This window comes from Poecilia formosa, unplaced genomic scaffold (genome assembly GCF_000485575.1).
Source record: "Poecilia formosa unplaced genomic scaffold, Poecilia_formosa-5.1.2 Scaffold112, whole genome shotgun sequence".
In the NCBI taxonomy this organism is placed as follows: domain Eukaryota; kingdom Metazoa; phylum Chordata; class Actinopteri; order Cyprinodontiformes; family Poeciliidae; genus Poecilia; species Poecilia formosa.
This window is the reverse complement of record NW_006800051.1, coordinates 388,404-413,886: the sequence shown is the minus strand read 5'-3', so window position 1 is coordinate 413,886 and position 25,483 is coordinate 388,404. Positions and strand designations below refer to the sequence as shown.

The 25,483-nt window shown below is 38.6% G+C and overlaps 1 protein-coding gene and 1 long non-coding RNA gene across 3 annotated transcripts in view; one reads left to right on the top strand and one right to left on the bottom strand.

Moving 5' to 3' along the window:
* The window catches only part of pvrl2l (PVR cell adhesion molecule related 2 like), a 311,115-nt gene that overhangs the window by 21,158 nt on the left and 264,474 nt on the right, over positions 1–25,483 (bottom strand). The gene's annotated exons all lie outside the window — the stretch shown is intronic.
* On the top strand, positions 13,412–16,200 carry LOC107837089 (uncharacterized). The gene is made up of 2 exons (XR_001663073.1): positions 13,412–13,590; positions 15,928–16,200. It is a non-coding gene; the product is annotated as an uncharacterized LOC107837089 (long non-coding RNA).

Genomic DNA, 25,483 nt, shown 5'->3' with positions numbered 1-25,483 from the left:
AAGATATTTTCAATAGAAACGAGACAAAAAACACTTTGGATGTCCTCCTGTTTTCATGTCCTCCTGTTTTCATGTCCTCCTGTTTTCATGTCCTCCTGTTTTCATGTCCTGTTTTCACAATGTCATTCTGCTTGTATTCAAGGCTGCACTCAACAGCCTTGAATACTTGGAGCGATTTGTAGTTGAGAGCAAATCGCCTGGTCTGAGGCCATTGTTCAAATAAATAAATTATCGTTCACCTTTTAAACCATCAGCATGTTTTAATCTATTAATTTGGTATTTAACTTGAGTTAAAATGATCTAATTATGCTTAGTAGTTCATTCTTACACCTCTTCATTAGAAAGATTTGTATTTCTTCCATCTGTGTTATTATATTCCAAGCACTTTGCTGTGATGACAGCTTGACAATAAACTACTAGCAGCTCTGACTCAAACAGCCCTCCCGTTTCATATTCACCGAGTCTTAAGAGATAAACACCGGCGGTCACAATCACACGCACACAAACCCACACAGCAGCAGCCAGCGTGCGGCCTGCGGCCACCATCACTAGAACCGCCACTGAAGTTATAAGTGCATCCAAATGACTGCAATCAGCAAACAATTACGATGAATAAAAAAGGGAATGATTATAACGTTGGAGGAGAAAATGCACCTTTATTCCTCTCGGCGTGGCACTTCAGGCAAGAAGCATGAGAGGTGGTGGGTGAGAAAAGAGAAAGGTGAGTGGAATAAAGACAAAGAACGGCATGCGGAGATCAGCATAATTTAATAGTGTGTTGCTGATTTCTGTGGGCTGAGTGCTGCTGCTTTACATTGCAAAACCCCTCCACTCCACCGCGCAGGGCCCCTGCAGTAAAAATCTTAATTAGAAACAGCAAACATGCAATTTTTGCTCCAGCTTAAGTCGATAAAAAGGCCAAAAACATTAAGAGTGCTAAACATTTTGCCGGTGGTGTTAGAAGACTTGACAAACAGGAGGATGTTTGCACATATTACACATTTCCTGCCATGTGACTGTTTTTAAAACAAAGTAATGAAGTGAAAATGGAAGGAAATCAAATATTGATGGGGTTTCTGAAGTTTTGAGCAAAAGTTTGCATTTGATGGCAAATTTAAGCTGAATCAGCATCATTTCTGGTTGACATTAATGGACTACAGAAATTGGCTAAATCCCACTTTTTCCCTCCTTTGGATATATTTTTTATGTTTCAGGTGGCCTGAGTTGCTGCCCAGGAAATTCAAAGCACACTGGTGTTAAACTCGAAGGCAGAAATGGCTGAGGATTGATTACTTTTTTGGTTTCACTAGAGAATAATACATTTGACATTTTGTGCAGAGTTTACCTTCAAGCTTCTTTTTTACTGTTGACGTTTTTTGATTTTCAGCTCTTGTTATTCTCATCATTGTTTAGTATCAACCTGAGCCCTTTATGCTTTAACTGTTCCTTAATGCATTACATCAATCCAATAGATCCCAAAGATTCAAGTTTATCATTCAGAAAAATCCACATTTATTTGTTTTGAAAGCTGCAAAGCTTTTATTTTGAAGGTGACTGCTGGGGATTTCCATCATTGGCATTTTTGTTAATTTTATAAGTACCTCTAATCTTACACAAAATCTTACCAAGTATTTTTAGTCTGATTTATTGATCGGATATCTTAGTACAAGAAACTAAACTTGTACTAAGTCTAGTTTAGTACAAGTGTCTCTTTTCTACACTTAAAAAGAGGCAAAACTAACTTAAAGTAAGTTGTTAGGAAGATATTGGAACTTGTTTTAAGTGAATAATTCTGTATTAGTTCCACTGGAAGATTATTTCAAGTATAACAGGGGAAAATGTCTTGTTATAAGTGAAATAATCTGAAAGTGGAACTAGTACTTTTTTCCCCCTAATATCAAGGAATTGCTAATATATCTTGATGAAATGTATATGTAAGTTAGAAGTTAGTTTTCTCTTATTTGCAAAGATAGTTAGATGAAACTAATCAAAATTCTGTGTAAAAGCAAAGTTGAGAATCTGCATCATAAGCACAAAGAGCCACATGCATCAGGAGGATTCTTTTTCATTTTTTCTTTTTTTTTTGTGATCACCTTGTTTACCTCAAATAAATGTAAAACTTCAGGTATCAAAATAAAAGACTATAAAGAGGCTTTTGTTCATCTACTTTGGAGGAGATTTCTGATTTTTTCGCTGCACACACAGCTTCTTGTTTTTTTTAACAAAGGTGCTTCAAAAAGATCCACAATCATAACCACGAAGCTGTTTAAGAAACGTGTTTGTTTTCTGGACCAGGTGAGATCATTTCCTGTTTTTATCGTGTGCTGAAACCTGATGGATCAGGACCTCTTTTCTCCTCTCTCAAGTTAGAGATCAGAATCTGATCTGATTTTAGAAATTAATCCCCCTCTCCTAAAACATCCCATCTAATCTGCAGTTGCGCAGCAGAATTACCATAATTCCTCTTTGCTGGTTAAAAATGACATTTTTGGGTTTTTCTATGATTAAATATTCAACAGAGTAGAGGAGTAATAGGCTTGGTTCTGAAATTCATGATTTTTCTTAAATTGAGTAATTTTTGAGTCGATTCTAATTAAACTTTAAATCTTGAGAAATAAATACAACATTTGTGGCAGAGATCGTTCCCAGTTAAAGAGACGATGCCATTCTTTAGACTCATATGGAAAATGATTCCCACACTGTTTTCCTTATGACTATTTATGTTGACTAATAAACAAAATGCTCATTTTGCAGGTATAACTGTAGGAAAATGAACAGAACATCAGTCCTGTCATTTGTTTCTGAAGTACTCCTATTGCCAATAGGGCACAAATATCAGGATCAATAGTGTGAGGAACTCAGTAAGAGGTTTGTTACTTTTGCTGTGAATTTCAATTTCTCGTTCAATTTCCCCCTATTTTTAAGAATTAACTGGGTCAGATAATTATTAGCTGAATCAAACAGAAAGTAGGCAGTTCTGTCAGTTTTAGTATCAGACAGTGTGTTTGCATGGTGTTGTTTCAAGTTAAGTTATGCTATTATTGGATAACAGCTTCAATATTTGGTGGCCGATGTGTAAATGCAGTAGCAACGTTGCAGATGTGAGGTAAGGCAAAAATGTGAAAAACTTTCCAAGTTTAAATGAATTAAATTAATGAACATAATGCAAAACTTGTGATAGAATAACAATATAGTTTAGCAGTTTAATTTCTCTCCATAGCATTCTTTGTGGTTGACTTGAAAATGTTTCTGGAGTTTGTACAAAAAGAAAAATCGTAATTAAAGAGACAAATGCAACAACTGATTCTGAAAACACAACTTTGATCAACAGCAGGGCTGCAGCAGTGACCATCTGTTCTGTGAAAAGCTCTGAATGTCCTTTTTTCCTCCTTTCATATTGAATGTTATATTTTCAAACTCGATCCAAACACATGGACAATCAATGCTCACATTGCATCAGGTTTTATTTTCTCTGCGGAGGAGAACAGGGGAGAAGCTGCAGAACAAAAAGGCTCTCAGGATCAAAATGGCTTTAATGACCTGAAACCTCAATGGTAAATATCAGGACTTTTGTCCTCTAGAAGCAGATATTGACTGGCTGGGAGAGAAACTTTGGGACTGATTGAAGATATTCTTTATTTTCCTTTAAAGAGCAGTTCTGAAACAAATGGGAAAAGAAGCAAAGGGAGGCTGAGGATCAGCGCCGATCTGCAAATTGAGGACCCCTTGTTTGACGAGGAGAAGCGGGCCAGTAGAAGGATCATAAATAATTCTTAGGCAGCTCCGTCCCTGTGCACTCACTATAATTAGCCTTGTGAGAGGCGGTGAGAGTCATCCAGCAGCGTTTCTGTTACAGTACGTGACAACTCCGGCAGCCCGCAGAGGACCAAAACACACAGCCGCACCTGCATGTTGCACAGAGAGACAAGCCGCTCTGATGGCGTCTTTAAAATCCCATTTCTCACAAACACTTGCAGAGCCAGACGCTGAAACGCAGCGTGACCTTTTTGAAAATTAATCTGTCTATCAGTGCTCTGTGTTTCTGTGACAGATATTTCAGATGTGCAGCACTTCTGAGCCTTATCTGTAGCCAAAGATCCTCTTTTATTTTCTGACAGCAGGAGCTTTTTCTGTCCTTTTCTACCCCACATGGGTCTGCACCGACTTAACAGGGTAAAGCACATAAATATGCACAAATTCTGCTGCTTTGCTCCCGAAATAACATCGGAGCTGGAGAGCAGGCCCAGGAAACACTGTGGTGTTGCTCTTTAGAAGGATCCAGAGGAAGTGAGAGTGTCTGGGAGACCTGAACCCGATCCAGGACCAAACTGGGTCATGTTAGTAGAAAGAAGGAAGCAGGAAGTGAAGCAGCCAGATAACGAGGGAGCGACAACGAGCAGGACCCGGCTGAATTTATCTTCTCAGTTCAGTCTCCTCGGTCTCGCTGCTCCCGTTTTTTTTCTGTAAACACACTGACGCTGACATTTCCAGTTGTCGTCTCTCTAAAAAGAGCTGTCATCTACCTAGTCATACAGCATCAAATCACTTAAAGGCTGAGGAGCCAAGGGAAAACAGTGAGATATATGCAGAGAGACTTTTGCAGCCAAATCCTGGAAATGTGCTCCGTCTGAGGTGTGACGGTGTAAACCAACAACAGGAACATCTTCAGAGGTGTGAAGTTACAACAACAGTTCAAAACTGTATACAACTGGAAAAACTTTAAAAAATACACAAACTTTGAAGAGCAGACCAGAAAATTTAAGTAATTAAGGTTGGATATATTCCAGAAGAGCAATGTTTGGTCTGTTTTATTATCGCAAGAGAGAAAAAAGAATCAAATTGAGTTTGTCAAACTTACTTTATGAACTCAATTTGATTACTTATTACAAATTAACTCAATCTTTTGGTTTTCTTTATTTGGTCAAATTGAGCTTTTTTTCAACATATCTTATTTATATACATAATGTTTTAAGGTGAAACTTTATCAACTTTAAATTTTACACTGCTTATTGTTGGGCAGGGTGGTGGAAGTATCATGCTGTGGAGATAGTAGATTAAATTTTACCTCCAAATTTGTCAACTTTTACTATCAGCAGCTCTTTGGTTGAAACTTGGACACAATCGAGTGCAATGAAGACGTTTTCATGTCTTTAGAAGAAGCAACAAGATAAATCATATGTCTAAAAGGCAGAAAAACAAAGACTACCAAATGGGCCAAAGCTTCACGTCTGAAAACGATACCTTCAGACGTATCCAGACACTGGACTTCTTGATATTCATATGTGGATGTTTCTGTGCATCAGAAATTCATAAATGCAAGCCAGAAGCCATTTACAGTTCATTTCATTTCCCTCTCTAAGTCTAAACCTTCCTGAGGCTCTTAATTCAAGTCATATTCAATGGAGAAATAAGAAACTCCTTTAGATCTATTCCATGATGCTGTGCTAATAAACCAGGATCTATAGCACTAATTGATGCAAACGCTTAAGATGTGTAACAAAATCCCTTAAATAAAACTTTATTATTACAATTTTATTACAGCTGCATAATCTCACATTCATCTCCAATTTGAAAATAAATAGAAATACTAAGAAGTAACTTTTCAGGAAGATGTTTTAAGCTTGTTTTAAGTAAATTAACATTGATAAAAGAAATACTAGCTCCACTGGGAGATTATTTCACTTGTAACATGGGAAAAATGTCTTGCTATAAGTGATATAATTGTGAAATTATGTTTTTTTTTTCAACATTAGCAGATTATCGATAAAGCTGTAAAGGGAAGATGGTTAATTTAGATTTAATCTGTGTTCTCTCCTAAACTGACAACACGTCGTCTTTGGGTCCAAAACATCTGATTAAATCAAAGCAGAGAAAGTTCAGCTGATACAAAACACAAAAATCCCCACTGTGTGTTCAGTCAGAGGCCTCTTCAGATTTGTTATAATACAGGCAGCCACATGGCATCATCATATACAATAACTCTTTGCAGAATATTTCAATAATATGAGGTACAACATTTACTTTCCCTTTGGGATCGATAATTGATCAATACTGAATTAAAAATCAGCCTTCCTCTATGACCGTTTCACTACCCAGACTAGAAAACGGAAGAAGAGAAAACATCAGACAGGATTCAGCATCCAGAGGTTGTGCAAACATCCCTCTCCCTTAATGCTGCAGTGTTATGAAATGTTAGAGAAGATGTGATATTTCACCCTTTTGGCAAAAGAGGGTTTTACAAGCTGCTACCAGCGAGGGTGCCAAGAGGTTCGGTACAAGAAATTTTATTAAAAACAAATATTTCCACTCTTGGCAGTAACAAATTGCATTAAAAGGAAATATTTTGACAAGATGAATTCATTTCCAGGCTTTTCACACATTTTCACCAAGAGGCCAGAAACTGTTGAGATACTGGATGTGGTTTATACAAGTTCCTCCGCTGTTAAAAATGATAAAATCTTCTCTCATTTTGGTCTGGGCCACATAAACTGAACTGCAAGTGTGAAAGAGCCATTAGGGACTTCTGCAATCTGCAAGAGCCAAAACCGACATTTGCTGATAACAAAATATTCCAGTTTATTTGAGTTTAAGTTGCTGTATTGTAAGTGGCTCAGACTAAATAAGTCCTCTTTTATGTTTAGGGCCTCGGTAAAGAGATCAGACCTGCATTGCTGCATCTGCCAGCTGCACATTCATCTTCTGCTCTTTAGCAGGAGTGTGAAAGAGCTCCAGAGTCAATTTGGCACTCAATAGCAGTCGGCTGAGCACTGCGGTTAAAAGGTTAAGCGACTGGGGTAATACCTGCACAAAGAGATGGGAGAATGCAAAAGTGGGCTGTTAGGTGTTAAAGGAGTTGGGGCGCGCTCAATTTTAGCCTCGTCTTACACTCGGAATGACCTGGAGAGTGGAGGAGAGATCAGGTCCATCAGGCGCTCCCTGGGTTATTTCAAACATTTGGAATATATTCAAGTGCTGTTTTGCCCAGGTCTGGAGCCGAGGGAACGCTATAAATATTCATCCTACTTTACTGTTAAGTTCACTCGCTGCAGCACATGTCACTTCGAGCCACTTCAAACACACTTCACGCCGCGGCTCCGGGTCCTGCGGGCCCAAATCGGGGTCGCCTTCTCCTGACGGCCAATCAAGGCGACCCTCAGAGATAGGGATGCGACTGTGTGTGTGTGCGTGTGTGTGTGTTTCCCCATCTCTGGGATTCAGATCATGTTTATCTTCATATGTGTGTGTGTTGAGAGGCCAAGAGACAGCCAATCATGGAGGGCCAATCATCCATCACTCAGACAGCAATTGTGCCACCTGGGCGCCCGAGCCGCTGTCTGTTACCGGGTAACCCTGCATACGCAATGAGCTCCAGGTGAAAGCTTTGAGAGACGGGAGGAGAAGCAGAGGTCAAAAACTCCCTCTCTCACACTCAGACGAAAGGGTCAGAGGTCAAATGTGGAGACAGGTGGCATGTGAAGGACTGGAAATTCAAATGCGTCCGTCAAAACATGTCATGAACTTTAAAGTGACTGACTACAAACCCTTGAATGGGTTAGGATCGATGTATGGGCGAAACAAAACACGTTCATTACATTTTTGTGAATAAAATCACTCTTAGATATTGAAATTTGTGAGCTCATTTCAGGGGGTATGTCACTTTAAATCCAAATAAACTGGAGCTGGCAAAACCCCCAACTCAACATTTACACTCAAACATTAAAATGGCTGCACATACATGCACAAGTGTACATCTTTGAAAAGCAGAAGTGGAGCCTCTTGCACAATCACCAAGAACGCAGCTGGTGGTTTCTGGATGGTAAGTCAATAACAAAACATTTGTCTTTTCCAGCAGCCATTGTACAGCAGTAAACCAGCTGATCAAACCTGCTAGAACTCCACTAATTGCCAAAAAACAGCAGATTATTCACTTATAACATTGGAAAAATGTCTTATTAGTAAAAATAAAATCTGTCAGTGTAACCAGATCTTTTCATTAATACTGAGGAATTATTGACTTACAACAAGCGTCAATATCTTGCTGAAAAGTTACTTGTAAGTTAGTTTTATCTTATTTCAAGTGTGGCAAGATGTTTGCACCAGAAACTAGACCAAAAATTCTCTTAAGGATTTTTTGTTTTTGCAGTGTAACTCTTGAAATGTTTACAAAAAGTAAGCTTTTGGTCAAAAATTCTACACATTTAGAGTCAGAGCAACAATTTAAAGGCTTAAAGCAATTTGAACAAGAGAAACAGCAAGTTTCTCTCAACAGCTTGCACAGAGACGGAGACGCTCAGGGAGGTAAAAACATCCAAACTTCCTGTTGGAGGAAGGCAGCAAGGATTCGGAGTGCCATCTTGAGGTCTCCATAACAACGATCAGGTGGTAGCTACATGGCAACTGGTTGTTTGAGAGGCATGAAAAAGAAAAAGTCTTTTTCTGTCCTGTCACCACAAAACAAGCGTGGAGACTGCTAAACCATACTGAAACACAGAAACAGAAGAAATCTGTCACAGGGGAAAAACACTGGCTCATGCTTTTAGCTTGGGACATTTTTTTTTACACCTGAATGAGTAAGAGGTCAGAAGAAGGGGTCAGAAACTGGAAAATGATAAAAAAAATAAGTGGAATGCCATTACCCAGTAAAATAATAATCTAAACAAAAGCTTAGAAAGATCTTTAGAAAACTTGAATAATCAAAAAATTAGGGAAATTTAAGAGACAAGATGATTTACAGAGAGATAAATTCATTCTTGATGCAAACATAATGGAGAATCACCTTAAATAAACCCAACAACATCTATAATTCAGTAGATTCCATAATTATAATCTTTAATTATCCTTTGCTCCTCTGAAATGACTGACCTGCAGCTGGAATCTGTGAAGTTAACAGCTTAAATACTAAATGAAGCTGAATAAATGAAGCCGTTCTTATACAACGCAGCTCCTGGAGGTCGCGCTCTCCTCTGCCTGTTAAATGAGCTTCAGATGTGTGCAGACATAAAAACAGAAGTTTGTTTGTGTTGCTGCTTGTCTTGTTGCAGTGTTTGTCATCTGTCCCTGCTTGTAAATGTTTGACTGATGGCTCACACCTCGGCCTCTCCGTATGTTTTCACCTGCTTGTGTGCCATCTTTCACTGAAATTTGTGTCTCTTGCTGTGCGTCACAGTTTGGATACGTGTGTGTGTGTGTGTGTGTTAGCTCCACATGCTGCGACGCTGCTCTGTGCTGGCGGGGAACCGTATGCTTCCTGCCATCCACTGCCACACCGAATCATTCACACAGAACCTCACAAAGCCCACGGCTCCGGTGGCCTCCCTGTCCTTGCAGCCCTATCGGTCATCTGTCCCCTTGCTGCTGACCTTCACACACAATAAGTTCATGCATGCATAAAACAACAAGGTGAACAAACTCACAGCTGTGCTACAGAAGCAGCAGACAGTGCAGTGAGATGCACATGCATACAAAGAGCAGAGGTAATGAGAGAAATGACAAATGTTGAGGTGCAACATGCGGGATGCTGCAGATAAACTTTATTCAGGCAGGAAGTCACTGAAACACCAAAAGGCCTTTTGCACCAATTCTGTGTTTTTCCTCTGAACAAACATTATATCAGATTAAATCAATCAGTTTTTACACACTGACTCAGAAGTTTTAGGATTTAGTAAAAGTGTAAAGAAGAGGTTTTTGCATCGCTCAAAAGTATTTTTTTATTTTTCAAGAACATAAAAAGTCTCCCTCCTCCTAGCAGTGCAGAAGATCCTGTCAACTTTTCGATCAGCTTAGTATTATCAGCAAGAATAATATCTCAGCTACTGCACAAAAAGAGTTAATTTCTTACATATAATCAAGCTAAGTTTGTGAAGCTTAATTTATTTAAGTTTAACATAAGAACGCAATAAACTTAATATATTTACTCGGATAAACTTAATTTGATTACTTGCAACAAGTCAACTATTTCTTTAAAGTTGGATGTCTGGTTTTCTTTTTTCATTGTGCAGATTTGTAACATTGTTTTGCTGAATTAACATCTTATTATGTGCTACTAACACAAGGTGGCACTAATGCAAGACTGAACAGGTAAGGAAAAAAAAAAAGTTTCATCACCAAAGCAGAAACTGAAAACCACAGTTTTCCATATCAGTGGCAAGAAAAATGAACTTCTGGATTGGCTGCTTCACAAAAGTCAGCCATGGAAATAAGCATACATCCCAAGCTGCATTTTCTCTAAAGTATGCTAAATATTTTCCAGGAAAAACAGAAGTTATACAGATTGCTACTGAACTGTGAGTAGGAGGTACACTGTATTTTTAGCAGCAGCAGAAAGTTTCTCTTACTGATATGAAACTAATCTGGTGACAACAAAAGGTTCAGAGAAAAGTGCAGCTGGAAAATTTAATTATTCTCATTGTTCAGGAAGACAATAGAGCCTCTGTGCTTAGTTTGGTTGCTATGCAGCTGAGTATATATATAAAGCATTGTTAGATGCCTTGACTATATTTAATCATATATATTATGCATATTTGGCATAGTTTTCATTAATTCAATATACACTCAGTGACACATTGCGGTCAAATCCTGCAGGTTTGTTTTTACCACCATCACAGTGAGAGCTGAAAACATTCATTTTAGAGGTTTGATGTTTGTGTGACGGAGGATGAAAACAGAATCAGCTCTGGTAAAGATGGTGGCCTGCTGGGACTGCAGGACAGTCGGTTGTTTCAAAGAGGGAACCAGAACGTTCCTTTAACTCCGGTTTTAAATGATTTTTAAAATATAAAAACTGTTTGTAGCTCAATTTGCTGCTGGTATCATGGTCCTTCCTTTTAATAAAGGAAAGTTGCTTGAGAAAAAAAAAAAAAAAGGAACAGAAATAACCAGAATTTGTGAAGATTCGGTGTGAAGATTCTGGTGTGCCAGCAGCAAAGTGACAGGAACTAGCTAAAAAGCTAAAATTAGCTAAAATACTAATGATAGCAAGTAGGCTACCACTAGCATGTTGGATTACAACAATATATTCCATGAAATGTAAAAAAAACAACAAAAATCTCATCTAAACCCTAAAAATTGAAAAGGACAGAAATGTTCCCCTGTTCCTTCTGATAAAATCGGTGGGTGACTGAAATCCAAACCTTTTATGGTTCCTCAGATATCAACATGTGTTTGGAGGCATCGTTTAGCATGATGACTAGAAACAAACATGCTACATGCAGTACGAAAAAAGCTCAAATTATTCCCAGGTGTTAAACAGCATAAAAGCTGCCTACATCATTCACACTAAATTAAATACAAATTTATAAGAAAAAACAACATTATATTGTCTGAAGCTGATTAGTTTAGTTTTAGGGTTAAAACACACACAGACCACAGAGTGAAATGATTATTTCCCCCCTTCACTTTCATTTAACACAAAAGTAGCTATATTTTTCATTCTGCGCACTTGCCACACTCATCCATCACTTCCCACCTCTGTTGAAAACTCAACTTATCTTAATTCGTTCAGAAATCTTTCCTTTTTTAAATTCTCCTCTGCTTTGTTTTCCTCCCTTGTCACCTATTCTCTGTCCATCTCATACACACACCCACTGCATCCCATTTATTTCATCCCTGTCTTACTTTCCTCTCCATTATCATCGACACCTTGGTGACAAATTGAAAAACGAGCACTTTAACACGGTGAACCGCCTTCTGCTAACAGAGCAGCTTAAATTAGTTTGGCGTTAAATTGTAAGTTTGCTGCTGATTGTGCTGAACTGATGGAAATTTTAATCAATGATAAATATTTATGAAAGCTGGTAATAATTGTCAAGGTGAAAATTAATGTCACGGCCAAAACTCCATCCATCACTTCTTGCATCTCAACTTTGTTTCCAGGTGCATTTATTTGTTTCTCCATCTTGGTAACGAAACACGTCCAACGTTAGCTGACATTAAAGCTCAGATGAATACTAATCTGACAGAAAGTTTTACCGCTTCCCACACTGCAAAAACACAAAATCTTATAAACTAGTTTTGGTCTTGTTTCCTGTGCAAAAATCTTAGTACACTTGTAATAACACAAAACAACTTAGAAGTAACTTTTAAGCAAAATATAGAGGTTTGTTTTAAATGAAAAAATTCTCCTGGTTCCCCTGGCAGAATATTTCACTTATAACAAGACATAAAACAAGTGCTTATATCTTGACTGGAAAAGAAAACAAGCAATGCAACTTAAAAAAAATTAATCAAATTAAGTTTATCCAATATATTAAGTTTCTCTAAGTTGGAGCTTCATTTTCCTTTTCTTCTTACTTGTAAGTTATTTTTGTCTCATTTCACATGTAAGACATTTGCACTAGAAACTAGACCAGAAATACTTGGTAGGATTTTGTGTTTCGTGTAAGAAATGTGCATCAGTAAACAGAAAGTTTAAATCATTTCTGAAGGCAACATTAATTCTCTCATGTGGAAATATGAAGAAATGAAAGTAAAGAGACACCAGGGAGAGAAAAAGCTTAAAAGGAAGCAAAAGCATTTAGCGTCTGTTGTGAAGGAAGACAGGTAGGAGGAAACAGAAAACAGATGAAAGGAGAGAAAATGCAGGAAAGGACAAGAACAGAAGGATGAACTTTCTCTAGAGCTCTTAAGCTCTAGTTATGAACTGTAATGAGCAGCAGTGTTTGCTGAGTTAACAATACGAAGTGCAAAGGAGGAGAGAAAACACACATGAAACCCAAAGGGAGGAGAGAGAGGGCAGAGGGAGCGACTAAACACACAAACACACTCAGACCCAGCAGAGCAGCACGGAGGCAGCAGAGGAACCATCTGACCACCCAAAATAAACCAATTTACTGAAAAACAGTGAGGCTTTTACTTTTTATTACCTTTTTAAACCTCCATTAAATTAAACAAATCTGGCTTCTTTCTAATAGATTTCTAACCTGCATTTATTTAAATACACATTTCATGCTACTGGATGGAGAAACCGCAGTGAGAGCGATTCACTCACCTCAGCATGACAAGTGCTGATGAAGGCATGCTGAGTATCACCTATGAACACATGAACAGGAAACTGAGGCTCTAATTCAAACAGGATCAGCTAAACTGGACTGAAACGAGTTAGAAAATGTTGAACCTGGATTCAAATATCAGAATCAGAATTTCACATAATCAACCTAAACGTATGGGTCCATTTCATGAATCCAACATTTCTGCATTAAAATGTTTGTATTTATTAGCATGATATAATATTTAATCTCATGTTTTCATTTGCTGTAAGCAGAAAATCATAATAAACATAAATAAAGACTTACAAAGTGATTCTGTGTGCCATATAATGTGTTTTACTTGCTGAAATAAATGAAGTTTGCATTAATAATCCAGTGTATTCAGAATGATTGCATTGAAGCTCCGTTGGTTTGTAAAGCGTAAATTGAAAATTTATCTGAATGATTCCTCAAACTGCAACGATTCTAGAATATCCTGGAGACTTTTTGTCACAAACACAGGGACATTTTTCATGACCTTTTCTCGTGCTTTGGATTTTGTTTCTGTGCTTTTATAGGTGATATGAGGCAACAGATAACATTTCCTGGAAGAAGAAGAGCATGTGAGGTGAGGTCGACATGCTCATTTATGTATTGTGAATACTAATGTTAAAGATTGAAGCAATAATCTGAACTCTGCAGGTGTTTCTGTTCACATGTAAACAGTGAAAAAGTCTGTTTTTAAAATAGAAACTCAACAAAAGGCAGCACTAATCACCTCCCAGGGGTAAACGAACAGAAAGGACTGAGTTCGCTTCGTGTTCACGTTCACGGTTTGCATCGGCTTCACCTAAACACGGCCAAATCCCCAAGCTGACAAACACGTTTCCCAGGAAGCACTAATGAACGAACAGGCAAAGAAAAACAAATTTAACGCCTGACGGGAGCCAGCGGAATGGATGAGCAAAAACATTTAAATAAATAAAATAATGTTGGGACTCTGGAAAATGAACTTTTGCGTAATTGAGATTACAACAGCTCAATTTTCCCAATTGATGACCATGTAATTATCACATTACCACGTATTAGCAATGGCTCGGTTTGGTCACGGAACATTTCTTTCACATGGGAAATAATTTTTTATTGTTAATTAGAGCGAAAAGGCGGCGAAATGAAAAAGTGGTGATATGGCAAAGAGTCTGTGCAGTGAATGTAAATATACTGCTCAAAAAAATAAAGGGAACATTTCACTTTAATTTTGTGTGTGGCTCCAAATGCAGGCCTCCATTGGTTAATAAATTTGATTTCCATTGATGATTTTTGTGTGATTTTGTTGTCAGCACATTCAACTTTGTACAGAACAAAGTATTCAATGAGAATATTTCATTCATTCAGATCTAGGATGTGTTATTTGAGTGTTCCCTTTATTTTTTTGAGCAGTGTGTATTGGGGGACCGACGAGCCAGAGCAGCGACAGCATGTTGTCCTTTTAAACATCCAAACAAACTGTGCAGGGCTGACCTGCATGCACAACCATCATTAACCTCCACCGATCAGAAGTTTCCGGATTGAGATTCCTGATTAGTGATCAGCAGAGATGAACGTCCAGAGTAAATTCAATTCGGATTAAATGCAAATGAAGTTGACAGCTACTTCAGTGTGAACTTAAGAATCAAAGTTCATAAATGAACAATGTTTTATTTTATGGAGTGGCTGCAAAATGTCTAAACAGAATATATATTTGTTGCTAAAACATATATTAGCTTCAGTATCAAACGCTGAACACCATCCAGAAAGAAGAAAAACAAACATCTAAACTAAAAACAAGACAAGAAATAATATCTTTATTGTCCCTTCATACAATAATCTTGATCACTTCCCCTTACTTTGCCATATTCACGTTTCTTCATCTTGGAGAACATAAATCTAACTTAAGTATATTTTATTTTGATTAGGAAACCAATAAAATTGATCAGTAAAGTGAAGCTGATGTGTTTGTTTTCAAACCTTTTTACAAATAAAATTCTGAAATTAAGATGTGCTTCATTTTTGGACAGTTATTTCCTCTGCTGTGAAACTGGAAGGATTTTTGCTCTCATTTTTTTTCTTACTTTCGAACAGTTGTTATGGTGCGTAACCTTGGCAACAAGGTATTATTTTTAAAACTGAGCAGCTGAATGGCATCTAAAAACCTGAAATAATACCTGAACTAAAACCTTACATCCTAGGGAAGTTGAAAAAGACGGTGAATGGATGCAGAGCAGGACCAAAGAGCAGAGAAACAGGAAATTTAAACGAAATCTTCCGTTCCTGCATGATGGGGAAGAATCACATCCCGACATGATTGTTTTTCTGAATGACTTTCTAACCAGATAGAGATTTAAAGAGGAGCAGCAAAAGCAAATGAGGTGGATTAGCAGTGCTTGCTAACATGTTGGCGTCTCATGAGGCTGCAGCACAGCAACAGTCTTCAGTCAGAGGCATCCTGACTGCTACTGGTCTACTACAACATTTAATTGAATTTAATTGGATTTGTATTTACTGGCTTTTAATCTGAAACTCCTAAACAACATTTACTGCAACCAAACACTCAAAAGAAACTAAATTAGTGCTGATTTATCAAGTTTTGGATTTTATCAGATACAAATGCAGTTTATTCTTTCAAAACTTTACTTGCAAAGTTTGAAATAGTCTTGAACATAAAGCCAGAACTAAAATGAAGTGGATCAAGTCAATGCATACTGCTGTGTTATTGTGACCTAGTCAAAGTTCAGATCCAAATACAACTGCAAAATAAAAAGAAAAATGAATGAATATTTGAATGAATATTTCAGTTTAGATATATAAAGTTGGATGTGAATTTGAACAAGACTGACTCAGAGCATCTGAACATCAGAGCACAACACTTATTTGTAAAACAACTTACAGTTTTCTTAATTTGCTTCGTCATTCTTTGTGTTGAAAGCTCTAAATTCTTCTGTAAGGATGTGGATGAGAGGTGAACGTGATGGATCACCTTTCTGTCTTCACTCCAAAGGAAGGCCATCTCATCAGAGAGCTTATATAACATGAAGTCGGTCTCTAAACAAAGCAAGCCTTGTGTTAGTCAGAGACACCAGATCTGGACTTTTCCACATTATAAAGCTCATCCATCACTCCCTCTCTGGGGTTTCGCTCTGGCAGAAAATCTCAGGTTGTTTTGTGCTTTGATACTGAAAGTAAACAGCATGAAAGGACATCTGCAGAAACACCGTGAGAGGTTACCCGTCAGAAAATCTGAAGGTGGGAGGTTTTAGGGGAATTATATTCAGGCAGTTCCTGACTTGTTTTCCAGCATCCTCCTCGCTTTTCTCCTTTTATATCTCTGCATCTCTATTCTATTACCTTTTATCTCCTCTCTACGCCTCTCCCCGTGTCTTACTCCGGAGCCAAGTATTTATCATGCAGGGAACACGGGCGGCGCTGCTGGTAATATCTTCATTCCCCTACCTGTGGTTTTCCATTTCATTTACGCTCCATCTCTCTCTGGCTCTCCGGTTCCAGCCGCAGAGGTTTCAGAAAAGCCTCTCACCAACGACACACACAAATGTCAGAATTATATTTTTTCCCACTGGTACTAAATGTCTTCTGTAGATAATTGTCTAATTTAAAAATGGAAAAGTTTCATAATTTTTGGGATAAAATTATTAATGCATGCATGGCGGAGTGCTAATCTATCAAACTGTTCCTCATTTAGGTGTCAGATCAGCGCTTAAGTCTCACAGCATGTTAACCTTTTTAACAGAAACTGAATCTGTCTGACAGTCAAACGCCCAGAACAATAAAACCTTTTTTCTAATCCATATGGAGCGCAGCAGAGATGAAATATGGAGCAATTACTGTAAATTAGAGGAGAGGAGCTGCTGGCAGAGAACTGGAGCTCCATTAAAGCAAACAGGTGGGAGATTGTGGAGAGCTGCAGAGTTCAGATGCTTCAGATGCTTCAGATGCAGATTGTTTCTAACCCTTCAGTTAAGATTTGTCCTTTTGTACATCTGTCCATCCGTCCCATCTGAACAATAAGTTCTCATAAAATCAATGAGTGATTTTTTTATTTATGCCTTAAAATGTAAAACTATGGACTTTGTATATTTTTGCATTCAGAAGTAAATTTATTAATCACAGCAAAATTGTTCTTCTCTCTGTGTGTGTGTGTGTGTGTGTGTGTGTGTGTGTGTGTAGTTGTGTGTGTGTGTGTGTGTGTGCTTTTAAAGCTTATTATTCATCTAACTTTGAAGCTCTGAGTAAAGATGTCAGAAGTCAGATCCTTTTCTTTCTTAGTTTTATCATTTGAGCTGCGCAGCATGAAAAGTGTAAACAGAAGCTGTAAGTCGTGTGACGGTGATTCTCAGTGATGTGCAGCTGAATTAATGTCACACTGTTAACGAGACAAAAAAAACAGTTTTCAGTGCAGCCTAACAAAGGTCAAGGACTCACTGATTATGAATGTTTGTGGAACAATTTAGTAATTAATGAACAAAATGAAATAGATTATCCTTAGTGGAGATGATGAAAGGGAAATACAGCTGGAAGAAACACCAGGAAAAAACAGAAAGCAACTCCGAATCACAGATCCCAGCAAAAAACCCGACAGGAAAGCAAAGACTCTTTCTGGTCCACATTGCCAACATTTCTCCAGAGCATCCCAACACCCATGAGAAGACGGTTTTGCTCTCAAAGGTAAGGGATCGCAGGTCTCGCCTGAAGCCTTTGGCAGCTCAAATCTCCAGTTGCAGGATGCAGACAGTAATTAGCTCTTCAACCTCAGAGGACAAACACTCCACCAGCCAGACAGACTCAGCCTGATCCCTAAAGCAGCAGAAAAGAGCAGCACGTTGACATGATTTGGATTTATTCAGACAACGGACACACTTCCACACACACAGCCAGGGCAGCGACAGAGCGGAGACTAATGGAGCTGTAAAAAATAAAAAAGGCTTTAAGAAAACCGAGCTGTGTGACTGAGTGTGCTCTGCAGCCACCGGCTCGTTTGATGTTTTCATGACCGCACTTTTTACGACTCAACCTGATTATCGGCTCAGAGCCACAGGCTGGACCATCACAGCCTGCACGATGCTAATGGGGGGTAATGACACGGACTTTAATTGTTGTGCTGGCAAATCTAGCACTGCTAGATAAAACACACCAACATGCGAGCGCACACTTCAGCGCACCAAACCCGAGAAATATGCCACAGTCACACATTATAAACACCTTCAAGACGCACAGCATTGATCCAAAGGTGTCATAACCCTTAGTGTGGTAAAATATGATAAAGAGTAATTATGCAAAAATACTGGCAAAGACAGAAAAACTCATTATAAATGTAATTAAAGTAGACATGGGGAGTGTGGAGCTTGTTCTCAGTATTTACAGGTTTGTGCAGGTGTGAAAGAGAGCAAATATTTGTGTTTCCAGACTTGTTACACTGTATAGTAGATCTATTTGTGGTATTTAAACTCCACAGCCACCCATGAACAGATAAATCCATGAATACTTGAGATGCTCTTTAAAAACAGGCTATTTTACCAGTTCAAACACTAAATAAACCTTAATATTTATTCATAATTATAGTCGTAGCACTACCACAGAAGCAAACATCTACAGTTTTCTGTATTTCCTCTGTTAGCGATTCAACCAATCAGTGCTAAGAAAAATAAATGTCGCTCCTGGATTGGCTGCTTTGCAAACGCCAGTCAATAGCGCCAAGTGGCATTGAACCGAGATATTTCAGCTTCCAAAGCCTCATCTTATTTTGAAGTCTTTCTACAAAAAACCCTGCAACTTTGCTAATTCTGAGCCTCAAATAAGCAGAGGTCGACTGTCTGGACAAAATGATTTTCCCTCCCATTCAAAGTATTTCATTCAGGTGTGCTCATCACCTCCATCATCAAATATTTGTGGAGATTGGGTCGAGATTTCTAAAGAAAACTCATGAATGATCAGAGGCTCCTGAAACCCTGGAAAACTGAACTTTGCATCAATCTGAAGATTAAACAACACATTAAAGACAATAAATGTCTTTGGTATTGAGCACATGTCTATTCACTCAAGAATTTACTTTTTAATTTGAAAATGTTGCTCATTTTGTGAATACATAGTTTTCAATTAAAATGTGATTAATTAATTACAGATCAGGCAATTAACCTGATTAAAAAAAAATAATCTTAACTTTTTGCAAATTTCAATTATTTAGACATGAAGTGTTGCTTTTTAGGATCATTCAGCAACTTCATGTTTTCATTCTGGTTCTTTGTAAGTTTTAAGTGTCTTCAGTTTTAAAACTTGGTTTCATAATGGAGGAAAATGCTCTGAATGTCTCACCTTTTTGCTGCAGCGAATGACGCTACTGATGCTGCTGAACTCAAAAATGATTGACGTGTTTATGCTGTACCAAAAAACACATTTAGTTTTTTGATTTTTGTATAAACTCTCCAAAGAGAGTCAACTAGAATACGTCAGGAAAAGGAGCGGTGCAGAGTTTCAACAGCTCACAGCACTGAAAAGATGCTTCACATCAGTTCAGCTAACGCTGAACAAAGTCATCACACTTAAATTCAGCCAATACTTTGAAATTGATTAAATGAACATCCTTCACATTTTACGGTGAAATAAATTACACACTTGGGCTTTCCGTCGATGGCTTTAACTGGTGCTTTATCCAGCCCTCATTAGACCAGTTAGAGCTGCTAAGTATAACATTTTTACATCAATAAATCATTACGGCTTTCACCGAGCCGTCAGTGTTATTACAGTACACAAATGAGACTGGTACTGACAAGATTAGCAGCCTTATTGACTGCTTCCAAGCCAAGTAAATGAAGTGGCAGAAGGCCTTATAGGAAAGGTGGTGACAATTACGGGAGCCTTAGGAGACCCGCTGTGAGCTGAAGGCGCCTGATTTTCTCTGCTGGGTTCTTTTTCTGTGTACAGTAATTAGACCAACATATAATAAGTGATATGACAGTGATGTATGGAGGCTTTCATTGAAGTGTTTAGCAGCTTTTGTGTGACGTGAAGCCAGGCTGGATGAGTCGTTCAGACTCGCAGCTCAGCAGGAGGTTTTTCTCACATGACTGACTCTCTTATATGTGCTGTTACAAGTGTATTTCTGCATGCATGACCCAAAACCACAATCTTCGTGGAACTGCAAATCCAAGTAAATGTTGAATGAAAAGTGGAGCAAATGTCAGAGTTTTTGTATTTTCACAATAGAACTGGCTGAAATTTGAGTGAGAAATGTGGAAAGTTTTATATTTTAAAAATTGTGGCGTGTCTGGATCGTGTATTCTCTGCCGTCAGTTTTCCTCAGAGCGCTCCAGTTTCAGCAGATGGCTGCTGGAACCCGGTCTGGTTCTGATGCTGGTAATGGTTTCTGGAACTGGGAAGCTGCATCAACTCTTCACTTGAATGCAATCTGACGGTTTGCTCAGGCAGCATTTTACTAATTGGCATTTTATGAATTCCTGAACCTGATGGTTGGGAATTGCATTACGACCAGATTGCAGAAGACTCCAGTTTAGCTGATGGACTGTAAATATGAATGGATTAAATGTAACTGGGTTAGAATTGGACCCGTTTGTTATTATCCTCAGTGGTGTATTTTTATGGAGGTTCTGTTTGATATAAATAAGCTGACCTGAATTAAATTGAAATGTGAGGAGAATCGTGTTTGGGTTAGTTTATATCAGAGCCAGCAGCTCGGCACCAGCAGGGAGTTTGGGTCCATGGTAATCAGGTGGTTCATTAGCATAATAAAAGGAAGTTGTTGTGATTCATCTTCTCATCACCTTTTCACCCCGCTGACAGATGGCATCCAGGAAGGTTAGAAACCGCACGAGTGTGAAACAGAATCAGAAATAAACGGCCATTTGTCGGTTTATTGGAGGAAAAGACAAAGAGATTGGGAGAAAATGAGAAGCAGAGTGGATGCAACACTCTGGGCTCAGGTGTTTTCCTTCAATTCCTGTGACATTTACGTCTCATTTGGTTTGTGGCTGCAGCTGCAGTGGCGAATGTTGGAGGAAGTTTGCATTTGAGTGTGAGATCTCGCTACCCTTAAGGTGAACGCTATCCAAAGTGACAAGTTGTAGCTGTAATCACAGCTTTTAAACCTGCGTCAGTCTCACAGAAAGCTCATTTTTAACTCCATCCACGACAAACAATCTGAGATGAAGCAAGACAACATCAGGATGACAGCCTAATTATGCACAGAGGGGCGAAGGAATCCGAGCTTTGAGAAGCCCAGGAGAGTACAAATAGCTCATCAAACTGTCCTCACCTGAGGTCTCTGGAGGGCGTTAGGCACAAAACGACTGAGTGAGGGGCTGCTCAGCAAACTCACACACAGTCTGAGCAAAAATGTGAAATACTTCACAAGAAAACAATAATGCAGCTTTTCACGGCACACCATCACACAGTTGGAGAGACAAAAACACACAAACGCACAGAGAGAGGCAGATGGGAACCTCGGGCTTCACAGGTGGCAGCTGCATTTCAAGCAGGTACTGCTGCCAGTGGCCAGTGCAGAAAAACAAAATCCAAACACAAGTTAAAGTGTCATGTGCAAACATCAGCCATCAGTTTCCCCGTTCCTTGCAGGATAATGTTTTTCTCCAGCCAGCAGACCGTGAAGCGCCTCAGGTGTGCCACGTACGGCGGCTGCAGCCCATAAACATGCAACGGCCGCCATAAAAACACAACACTGGGAGGCACAGACACAGACATCTGTCACGTTTCCAGCCATTTCTGCAACATTTCAGCGCAGGACGTTTCATATTCCTCATGGCGCAGCGTAAATGTTTTACATCCTCTTTCATTTTTAAATCTCGTACTTGTCAGACGCCGACTTTAATATTTCAAAACACTAATATTAGTGTAATATCCGCGCAGCCGCTGGAATGATCAGCAGCTTGTTTCCCTCCTACACACATTTTGCTTATATTTTTCCAGAGGATGATAGATGGGAACCGGTTCAGCTTTCTGTTGTTTACACATTAATCTTATTATTGACTTCAGATCAGAAGCAAAGATTGTTGGCAGATGCGATTTTAATCCCCGCAAGATGAGAGATTAAAAAAAAAACATGAATCCAGTATTTTATGTATTTTTCTTAGAAAGTTAAAAATTTATAAAAATCTTTTATCCGCTGTATTGAAAAGTGGCTTAATCTGGGTAAATCTGCAAACTCTTCTTTAGTGCGACTTCATTTTTAATACATGGAGAAAAGATGATTTCCTGGCCATGCAAAAACAGAAACCTGTAAAAGTTCATATTCTATTTTATTCAGAGTAAAACATAGGTGCAATTTGGAGGTGTGGCTGATACTACAACACATTCTCCAATGGAGAGCCCAGTACAATACAGATTTATAGTACAAAACTATTTATTGGGATAAAGATCGCATCCCTCTGAAGAAAAAAGATGAAGCAGGACATGATAAATAGCTTTATAATAATAATAATAATAATAATAATAATAATAATAATAATCAATTATTGTCAGCCTAATCTGGTAAGTGTGCAAAATACATCAAGCATTCTAAGAGTTTCAAATATAAATATCTACTGAGTGAAAAGCTGTAAACTGTAAACACAAACTTTATTCAGCTGTAGTTTGTTTATGCTCAGATGATGCAGAATGAGAAACTGTCACCTCTTTCACTCTTTATCCAGAATTAGCAACGTTCTGGACTTTCTGTTGTTCAATATTCACTAACTAGTTTGTGTATAAACACCTTATGGTGTGAAAATTACGTTTAAATGGATTCTGTTATGTAGTTTAAATCCATATCTCTAGCCCTGCATGACAGGATTGTTAACCTCAGCTAAGTAGTTTGGACAAAACGTAAAAAAACAACAACAAAAAAACGTTTTCAGGTGAATTTGATCTTAAATATAAATATTCAACCTAATGGTGTGTAGCATCTAAAGCCACTGAGTACAAACTGTTCTGCTCTTTAAATAGTGAATTCTTTAGAAAATAATGAATAATTGCAGAAACTCTCTGTGGAACATCAAGATATGTGGTGCAAAAATATTTAACTATTTTACTCACTGTGATGTTAAAGCTCAGAGTTTCTCATTCAGATGTTGTGAACACAAAGAAATGCAGTAAAAGGATTTATGACTTCCAACATTCACTGTGAAATTCACCCAGCTGTAAGTCATTATTGTAGCTTTGTAAAAGAACTTAACTACAAATTATTCATGAAAACTTTTCCTGTTAGCCGATTTATTTCCAGAGAATATGTGAAATATTTAAAATAAAAACAGTTATTGGTGCTGCAAGCCTTTTGGAGGTCATGTCTCTGCAGCTTTTTTTGCAAAGTTACTAAAGCTTAGCTTGGACTGGGTGCATCTGCATTCAGGTCTTTCCCCAGATTCTCAATTAGACTTATGTCTGGGCTTTGACTAGGCCATTCCTTTGTAATGTTGGTGGTTTCTGAAGGAAGTTTGTTGCACTGGATTTTATTTAGGGGTATTAAAAGAAAAAGTGTCTGAATACACATACATGCCACACTTTTCAGTTTTTTTTTGTCTGGAAGACATTTTGAATCACCTTCAAATTAAAATTAAAAAATATTTTCTTGATCCCAGAGGGAAATGAAATGTTGTTGTAATTCATATTAATTCAAATCATTTTAGATGGTGACCTCCTGTAGCAGTCTGTATTACAGCGAATTTGAAGAAGCCTCTGAAGACATTCTGTTTTCTAAGACAATCTAACCATGTTTTAGAGAACATGGTTAGATATTCGTGGTTCTCCATAATGATGTTTTTATGTATAGTCCTTCTTTCCATCGCCTTCCGTCTTTCTACTTTACAAAGATCCGTTTCTCTGCTTTGCTTCTGATGAATTCCAAATAAAATCATCACAGTTTGATGCTGTGATTTGATCAGATGTTAAAGTTTGCAGGTTTCCTCACAGAAAACCTGCATAGGGAGGATTTTTACCTGGAAATCTTCTTGCAGGTCGTCATGGAGGCGTGAAGAAGCTAATGGATTCGGTTACAGTCTCAGTCTTTGTTCTGTTCTTCTAATATGTCCTTTAACCTGCATTTTTCTACAGTAGGTCTGCGCTCCAACATGAATTCGTCTAATCTTTACATCAGCTGCATCATGTCGGTACATGATGATCCTTCGGTGGTTTAATGAGGATCACTTCTCTGCCAGCATCTCTCTGGAGAAGCTGTCAGTCAATCAAAGCAGATTTGGAGCCAGATTTTCAGTCTGCTAACAAATAAAATCTGTCAGCTGATGTTTGACATGAACTGCACCTCCATCTGACAGCGCTGTGATTATCTCCAAGTTAACTGCAGAGGCCTGCTTACCCCCACGCTGCGCTCCACATTTAAATTCAGCCCGAGCCCTCGCTCCGACAGATGGTCAGCCTGTTATGTGTGCAGCATATGAACTATTGATTGCAACATTTGCATGAATTATTTGAGCTCCCGTTCTGTTGGGGATTTTTTTTCCAAGATGGGATCTGCTGCTGGCAGTCTAAATAACAAAAAAAAAAAAAATAACTTTAGTGCTATTTTTTAAAATGAAGAAATAGCTGTGCATACCAATAAAGTTCACAGAGAGGAAGGAGCACAACGACATCTTGTTTCTTCTTCCAAAGTCATTTTTTCTTAAGTGCATGTGAGAGTCCAAGGCCAGCTGACAACACAGTGAGCTCGGCGTGTTTTCTCAGGCATGCATCGCTGTGTCATCAACGTGTTTTTGTGCAGGTTGCACATGGGTGTTGGTTCACGCACATGCATGTTTGTGTGGGTTTCTTGACTTGCGTGACCACAGCTTTCAGCACTAAACAAAAAGAGGTGGTAAGGCTGACTGAGTGTTAGAATAAGACTGACAGAGAGAGGGATGAGGACTGGAAGGGGGGCAGGGTGGCGTACGACCCAGACGGGTGGAGCAGGTGAAGGCTTTCAGCGTCAGCGACGGGGATTTGTCTTTTCCTGTTGCTTTGCCTGCAAAACAGCTAACTACAGGTGAAATCTTTGGCTATTTTCTGCTCCGTTGCTGAGTGCAGAGGCTCAGTGGTGTCCTGTGTTGGTGTGAGTGCATCTCAGTATGCAGGTGAAAGCCAAAAATACACAATTCCAGCAAGCAGTAACAGCACACAGGAGAGAAAGAGACGAGTAGAGGAAATAAAAGTAGAAGGATGAGGAAGAGAGGCCACAGGCTGAGGGAAGACAAGAGAAGAAGAAAACAGGAGATGAATTATAATCAGGGCTTTCAAAACCGACAAAGCAGCATTTTAGATTCCCAGTTGGCACATTCTAGCATCCTGCACAGACCTTTGTCCTGTGAAGTGGATAAACGCCTCCGCCACACCGTAGAAATCTACAGGTTCTAAAAGCTGCACAAGTGAAACAATGAACAAAGAGCTGAAGCCTGTTAACCTTCTCCTGTGCAACGCAGAGAAATCTGCAGCAAAGCTGCAAACACAGAGAAGGTCAGGCGGACAGACAGACT